This window comes from Cyprinodon tularosa, unplaced genomic scaffold (genome assembly GCF_016077235.1).
Source record: "Cyprinodon tularosa strain WSP-4 unplaced genomic scaffold, ASM1607723v1 ctg137, whole genome shotgun sequence".
Lineage (NCBI taxonomy): Eukaryota > Metazoa > Chordata > Actinopteri > Cyprinodontiformes > Cyprinodontidae > Cyprinodon > Cyprinodon tularosa.
The window spans coordinates 174,731-183,506 of NW_024038189.1; positions in this window are offsets into that span (position 1 = coordinate 174,731).

Below are 8,776 nucleotides of genomic sequence, written 5' to 3' on the forward strand. Positions count from 1 at the left end.
ACAGTTCCCAGAGGAAAAGGAGAATCCCTGGAGCACTCTGGGTGCTAGACCAAAGGATCAACGAACCCACCTAGACACAGAAAACTGGCCGAGACCACAGAGAGATATCCCAAGAAAAGTGAAACAAAAACGGGATGTTCTCACAACAAATGATAGGAGTAAACCTGCTGGAAATATTGGAATTCCGTTACAAAACAGATTTGCTCCACTTCAAGATGAGACCCAGAAGGATCACAAAGACAATCAAAGGTATGTCAACAATCTTCACTCTAAGCTACCAGAGAAAAAACAGGGCCCAGGGCCAAGGACCCTGATATTATGCAGTGAATCTATACGTGGGATTAAACATTTCTGTAACAAGAAAAACACAGAGGTGTTGATTTATACCCCTTTGAACTATGGCCTGGTGTCTAATGTAACAGACATTCTTCCAGAGATCATGAAAAAACGCCCGACCTTGGAAAAACTCATCATACAAGCTGAAGCCTTGGGCGACGCAGCCCTGAGAAAATCAGAAATACTGAAAGAGGATTACATTCGTCTGCTGAATTTAGTTGATGGTCTTAATGTCAAGGTGTTTCTCAGCGGCCCTCACGTGCCCATTAATTGTGGAGATGAAATGTTTTCCAGAGTTCTGATGTTAAACAAATGGCTGGATGCAACATGCAAACAAACAACTGTAACGTTCATAGACAATTTTAACATCTTTTGGGAGAGGAGACATTTGTTCAACAGAGATGGTTTCTCTTTAAATAGGTCAGGAGCGAAACGGCTGATATCAAACATTTTCTATTCTGTGAACCATGCACCATCAGCTTTGTTCCAAAACAAAGTACAACCAGTGCCTAAACAGACGATAAGCCCAGTAAAGCCCGAACAAGCCAAGATAAAGATGGCCAAAAAGATGACACAGAAAGAGCCTACATCAGAACTACAGGAGGATTCATCCCAGATCTCAGCAGGACAAAAAGAGGACTCCCCTTTAAATTACCAAAAACCTCCATCCCCACAGACACCAGTCCAGACTGCACCCAATTCCCCCTCTCCCGCCCAGATGTTCCTTTTCTGGAATTTTCTCATAACATGAACAAAGTTTTCAAGATTGGCCTACAGTTGACATCCTCTCCACATAGCCATTCCGAAAGCCGCAGCTATGTGAAAAAACCAGCATCTTCTAAAAGCAGCAGAGCCCCAGATCCTCCTCTACATATCACGGAACGTCAGGACCTTCAGATAACTTCTCCGTGATACACACCGGGCCCCGGCAACAAGCTTATCAGACATAACAGTTTCCAGCATCAGCTTGGGCCTTACACTGGAGCTTATGGAATATCTGTGATGATACGTGGCAGAAATAAGAAAAACAAAATGGGAACAAACAGGAACAGACACTTAAGAGTCATAAACTGTCAGATGCAGCCTGCTACAGAGACAACATCAACCACTAATTCATATAAACTGGCTTTATTAAACATTAGATCTCTGTCAGGAAAATCCCTTTTAATTAATGACTTTATTATTGACAATAATGTTGATGTTATGTTTTTAACAGAAACGTGGTTACATGGACTTAATGAAGCACATATTCTGTTGGAGTCGTCTCCTCCAAACTACAATTTTCTTTGCGAGAGCAGACAGCAAAGGAAAGGTGGAGGAGTGGCAACATTGTTTAATGACTCACTGAAGTGTAAAAAGGTGTTTTTGGGAAAATTTGACTCTTTTGAACATTTGGCTCTGCAGGTAAAGAGCCCGGTACGAACTATGTTTCTAAATGTTTACAGGCCTCCTAAGTCCACGTCAAACTTTTTTAATGATTTTAGTGACCTCCTGTCTGTGATATGCGTTGATTATGACTGTTTAATTATTGTGGGAGACTTTAATTTTCACGTTGACAACCCTGAAGACAGAAGTGCAAAAGAACTGTGTGACACACTTAGAAACTTTGGTTTAACTCAACATGTTAAACAACCAACACACAAACAGGGACATATTTTAGACTTGATCATCACTAAAGGTCTGAAGATTTCTAAAGTCATTGTTACTGATGTTGCCCTATCCGATCACTTTTCTGTTACCTTTGAGGGCATCATTTCCAGTGACTCATTTAGCCAAAGAGACATCATAAGAAAACGCACCTTTAAGGAAAATGCCACAGAAACTTTTATTCAAGCTTACTCTGCTACTTCAACCTTGGGGTGCAACTCAGTAGAAGAGCTAGTAGATAACTTTCAGTCTAAAGTCTCAGACATCATTAGCTGCATTGCTCCAATTAAAGTGAAAGTCTTTTCCGGTAAGAAAAAATCTCCTTGGAGAAGTGCTCCAGCAGTTAGAAGTGAAAAAAGGGAGTGTCGTAAAGCTGAACGCAGGTGGAGAAAGACGAAACTCCAGGTTCACTATGACATCTATAAAGAGAGACTTTACAGATATAGCTTACAACTGAAAAATGCAAGAGAATCTTTCTTCTCTGAAATCATTAACAAGAACATTAATAATACTCGTGCTTTATTTGCCACAGTCGACAAGCTAACAAATCCTCCTGTGTCCGTGGCTCCTGAACTCCACTCCACCCGGGCCTGCAATGAATTTGCTAATTTCTTTACTGAGAAAATCCTAAAGATCAGAGGATCAGTTTATACATCCATATCAAGTTCAGTACCAAAGTTGTCTCCAACTGGAATTGATCTTGGCCAAATGTCCCAATTCAGCCAAATAAACTATAAAAGCTTAGAGGAAATCATTCAGCAGCTAAGTTCCTCCTCCTGCTGCCTTGATGTTCTACCCACAGCTTTCTTTAAGAAAGTTTTGCCTGTCATAGCATCTGATTTGACACAGATAATAAACACGTCCCTTCTGTCAGGTGTTTTCCCGCAGTCCCTAAAAACAGCAAATATCAAACCACTGCTGAAAAAGAACAGTTTAGACAAACTACTACTCCAGAACTACAGGCCCATATCAAACCTCCCCTTTATCAGTAAGATTATTGAAAAAGCAGTGTTTCAACAGTTAAACACTTTCTTAGATATGACCAGCCGCTTTGACGTGTTCCAGTCAGGTTTCCGTGCTCACCACAGCACAGAGACTGCTCTTATCAAGGTGTTTAATGACATCCGTATAAATACAGACTGCGGAAGAACCACAGTGCTGGTACTATTGGACCTCAGTGCAGCATTCGATACTGTCGATCACTCCATCCTGTTAGAGCGCCTGGAAAACTGGGTCGGCCTCTCTGGTACAGCTCTCAACTGGTTTAAATCCTACTTAAAGGACAGGGACGTTTTTGTGTCAGTAGGCAACTTTACATCAGAGATGACAAAAATCACATGTGGGGTTCCCCAAGGGTCCATTCTGGGTCCCCTCCTATTCAATATCTACATGCGCCCTCTTGCTCAGTTAATAAAAAACAACAACAACAGCTACCATAACTATGCAGACGACACACAGCTTTACATCACCATGTCACCAGGTGACTATGAACCAATTCAAGCACTGAGGAAATGCTTAGAAGAAATCAATGCCTGGATGTGCCATAATTTTCTTCAACTGAATAAAAACAAAACTGAAGTAATAATCTTTGGACCAATAGAGGAGAGATCTAAAGTTAGCACACAGCTTCAGTCGCTTCAGCTAGTAACCACTGATCAGGCCCGAAGTCTAGGTGTAGTGTTGGATTCAGACTTGAACCTCCAAAAGCATTTAAAGACAATTACAAGGTCGGCTTTCTATCACCTGAAGAACATTTCCAGGATTAAAGGACTAATGTCTCAGCATGATCTGGAAAAACTAATCCATGCGTTTATTTTTAGTCGAATTGATTACTGCAACGGTGTTTTCACAGGTCTGCCTAAAAAGTGGATCAGACAGCTGCAGCTGATCCAGACCGCTGCTGCCCGTGTCCTCACTAAGACTAAGAAAGTAGAGCACATCACCCCAGTTCTAAAGTCCTTACACTGGCTCCCTGTATCTCAGAGAATAGACTTTAAAATACTTCTGTTAGTCTATAAATCTCTGAATGGCTTAGCACCTAAATACATCACAGACTTGCTATCAGTGTATCAACCCTCCAGACCACTCAGGTCTTCTGGCTCCAGCCTGCTCTGCATATCTAGAACCAGAACTAAACATGGAGAAGCAGCATTTAGTTCCTATGCTCCACTTATCTGGAACAAACTTCCAGAAAACTGTAAAAGTGCGGAAAGCCTGAGTTCCTTTAAATCAAGACTAAAAACACATTTGTTTAGGATTGCCTTCGACTGTTCCAGTTAAACAATTCAACAAAAACATGTTTTCTTTAATCCAACTGTTTTTAATATTCTTTTTTTGTTTCTGCATTTTTTATTTTATTTTATTTGTTTTTTATTTTTTCCTACTTGCTTTGATTCAATGTTTTATCTTCCTGTATTTTAATCATGTAAAGCACTTTGCATTGTCTTTGTACTGAATTGTGCTATACAAATAAATTTGCCTTGCCTTGTCTTGCCTAAAAATAACAAATAGGTTACACAGTAAAACAACATTTTGTGGTTTTACTTTTTAAAGTGTTAGTGAAGTTACAGTTTCTTACAAACACTTGAAACTATAAATACTTAAAATAAGTTACATTGGTAATGATCTGTTGTAATTTTATTTCTGCAGTAAATAAATTACTGCATAAATTAGGGTTATTAAGTAATAAAGATGCTCAAAGATTTGAGAGATAATGCATGTTCTTTAAATAGATTTGAGACATAAAATTATTTTTCCCTTCCATCATTTGTTTCCCAAGATGCAGCTTAGAAAGAGGAGAGAGGAATAATACCCACACTAGGTCAGTCTTAACTAACTTTAGCATCCTAAGCTAGAATCAAAGCCTGACATGGGCTACCTGACTGTACAGTAAGTGTTTAATATATATACACTGCAAAAAATCTGAATCTAGATAAGTCATTTTTTATCAAAATAAGTGCATTTGTTCTTGGATTGAGGAGGTAAAAGAGACATTTTGCCAGTGGAACAAGACAATTTACACTTAAAATAAGAAAACACAATTGCATTGTCTTATTTCAAGTGCATTTTATCTAATTATCTTATTTTAAGAGTAAAATTACTCATTCCATTGGCAAACTGTCTCATTTACCTGCTCAAATTAAGGGTGAATACACTCAATTTAAGAAATTTTTTACTTATTTCAAGATCGTTTTTGCAGTGTACTTAATATGTATTTTATAATAATAATAATACATTTTATTTGAAAGCGCCTTATCACAACACCCAAGGACACTGTACAGGCAGATAAAAACATTAAAAACAGGAAGCTAAAAAGTACAAGCATAAAGATGCCACAGAAAACAAAACAGCAGGAAGTAAAATTAAACCAAAGGAAGAAAAGGAAGAGAACAATATTGGAGTGATGCGTAAGAACTAGATGGGATAAGACTGTCTGAACAGGAAAGTTTTGAGTCTGGATTTGAAAAGAGGGAAGGAGTCCAGAGTACGGAGATCCGGAGGGAGGGAGTTCCAGAGGTGGGGAGCAGGGCGACTAAATGCCCGGTTCCCCATTGTGACCAGACGGGCCGAGGGAACGGAGAGCTGGAAGGTGTGGGAGGATCTTAGGGAGCGGATGGGGGTTTTAACGTGAAGGAGATCTGAGATGTAAGATGGAGCCAAGCTGTGGTGGGCCTTGAATGTAGTTAGGAGGAGTTTGAAGATGATTCTTTGTTTGATGGGGAGCCAGTGGAGTTGTTGCAGGATGGGAGTAATATGATGAGAAATGGGGTCCGAGTGATCAGGCGTGCTGCAGAGTTTTGGAGGAGCTGTAGTTTCTGGAGGGACTTGTTTGGAAGGCCAAAAAGAAGTGAGTTACAGTAATCGATGCGTGAAGTGACGAGACTGTGAACAAGAATGGCGGTAGTCTGGGGAGTGAGGGAGGGACGGAGACGAGAGATGTTACGCAGGTGGAAGTAGGCAGACCGGGTGATGTTGTTTATGTGGGACTGGAAGGAGAGGGTGCTGTCGAGGACGACACCCAGACTTTTAACCTGAGGGGAGGGGAGGACAGTTGAATCATTGATGGTAATCGAGATGTTATTAGCTTTGGAGAGAGTGTGAGGTGTGCCTACTAGGAGGACTTCAGTTTTAGAGCTATTCAATTTGAGGAAGTTGGATGAGAACCAAGAATGGATTTCTTGGAGACAGAGGGTGAGGGAGATTGGTGGGAGTGAGGCAGATGGTTGAGTAGAAAGGTAGAGCTGGGTGTCGTCCGCGTAGCAGTGGAATTAGATATGATGCTTACGGAGGATGTAGCCAAGAGGGAGGATGTAGATAATAAACAGGAGGGGCCCCAGGACAGAACCTTGGGACACACCAGCAGAAACAGGGAAGTAGATGGATTTATGAGATTTGAGTTGTATGAACTGTGTCCTATCTGAGAGGTATGAAGTGAACCAGGTTAGAGGGGTGCGGCTGATACCGATGGATGATAGTCGACTGAGGAGAGTGGCATGGGAGATGGTGTCGAAGGCTGCTGTAAGGTCCAGGAGAATGAGGATGGAAAGTAGTCCAAAGTCAGAAGCCATAAGGAGGTCGTCAGAGATCTTGATGAGTGCGGTTTCAGTACTGTGCAGACGACGGAAGCCAGATTGAAACGGTTCGTAAATATTATTGGACATCAGGTGGTTGTGGAGTTGGGAGGCAACAGATTTTTCCAGAATAATGTAAAGTAACCACAGCAAGCCTGATGTGTTAACATGGATGTGGCTATACAGCCACCGGGGTTGCTTCAGGGAAAAAAAAATGTTACCAATGGAAACCTAGACAAGACTAAAGCTGTTTGCACCTTGTGCAATGTAGAATCCATTTACTGCAGGAGTTCTTCCAGTCTCAAGTACCACCTTAATGCTTCCCTATGGAAACCTCGACATTCTTCATGGTTGCTTTAAATTCATTAATGGACACGAGAGTTTCTAATTTGAGCTCTTTCTGGAGGTTATTCCATCCCCAAGGTGTAGAGTAGGAGAATGCAGTTTTTCCCAACTCAGTTGAAGCTCGGGGTACATTAAAAAGTAACCACTGAAAGGAGCGCAACTGATAACTACCAGAACTCACAGAGAGGAGGTTACAGAGGTACAGTGGGAGTTTACCAAGTATTGCTTTGTAGATAAAGATATACCAGTGCTGTTTTCTACGAATTGTTAGTGATGTCCAACCAACTAGATCATAAAGAATGCAGTGATGAGTAAGTGACTTAGAATTTGTAATGCATTGTAATGATGCATGGTACACTGAGTCAATGTAATGCAAGATGGAGGATGCAGCATGCATGTACAATATATCTCCATAATCAATCACAGACAAAAAAGTAGCTTCTACAAGTTTCTTCTTAGCACTGAAGGTAAAACTAGATTTATTTCTGAAGTAAAAACCAAGCTTTACTTTAAGCTTCTTCACTAATGTATTGATATGTACCGTAAATTCTCTAATATTGGCCTGTATTCCAATAGCGGCCGGGTCTCTAATAATGGCCGGTCTCGCTGTCAGAGGAGGTAAATAATGGCCGGTCTCTAATACAGGCCGGGGCTATAAACGTTTTTTCTGGGCATACCTCAACATTATACTTGTGGTAGTAACATACAAGTACCACAGCCCTGCGCAGCTAGACGTCAGGCCCTGACTGCTGCCCGTCTGCGCGAGGAAGAGAACAGACACGCAGCAGAACAGGAGGAGCGCGAGTGATGAGGAGATTAAAGGGAGAGATGAAGAGGAGGAGAAAAACTGAGGAGGAGAATTAAACAGAATTGGAGGATTTTTTATTTTTTTTTACTTCAAACCAAGCGAGACATGGTAACTGTACTTTTTCAATAAATGAACCTAGTGTTTTATAGGTTCAAATAGACACAAAATCTCATTTTTATTCATTCCACTGGTAGTCTGTTTTGCTCAAATAGCAATAGAGGCCTGTCTCTAATACTGGCCTCTATCCAATAAAGGCCTGGACCGCGATGCACTTGAGTGAAATAAAGGCCCGGGCCTATATTAGAGGATTTACGGTACTTTAAAAAAAAGTACTTGTATGAAGACACTCTCTCAATGGATTTCCCATCTAAGGACAAGATACTACAATTGTCAAGTAGCTGTGATCGAGCTTTTGAGAAAACCATAAACTTTGTTTTCTGTGTATTTAAAACCAATTTTAAACTTAACAATGTCTTTTGTAATGCCTGAAACGCAACCTGAAGTTCCTGTACAGCCCCTGAAGTGGTGGGGGCATGAGTGTAAACCACTGTATCATCAGCATATAAATGTATTTTTGCTTGAACATCAGCACCTAAATCATTTATAAAAATTGAAAACAGAATGGGCCCCAGAATAGATCCTTGTGGGACCCCTTTGGTTATCTCAAGAAATTCAGATTTATAACTTTCTGCATGGACACATTGTGTATGATCTACAAGATAATTCTGGAACCATGTAACAGCCTTTGCACATAAGCCAACTGATCGTAATTTGTTCAATAACAATTCATGATCAACTGAATCGAACGCCTTGGAAAGATCAACAAATAATGCAGCACAGTGTTGTTTTCTATCCAAGGCCCTGGCAATATCATTTGTCACCAGTGTGGCAGCAGTGATAGTGCTGTGGCCACTTCTAAAACCTGATTGAAAATGATTTAAGATGTTTTTGTCAGCTAAAAACTCTTTTAATTGTATATTTACAAGTGACTCTAGGATCTTAGGCAGGGCTGATAGTTTGGATATTGGCCGATAATTATTTAACTCTGAAGGGTCTCCACCTTTGTGTA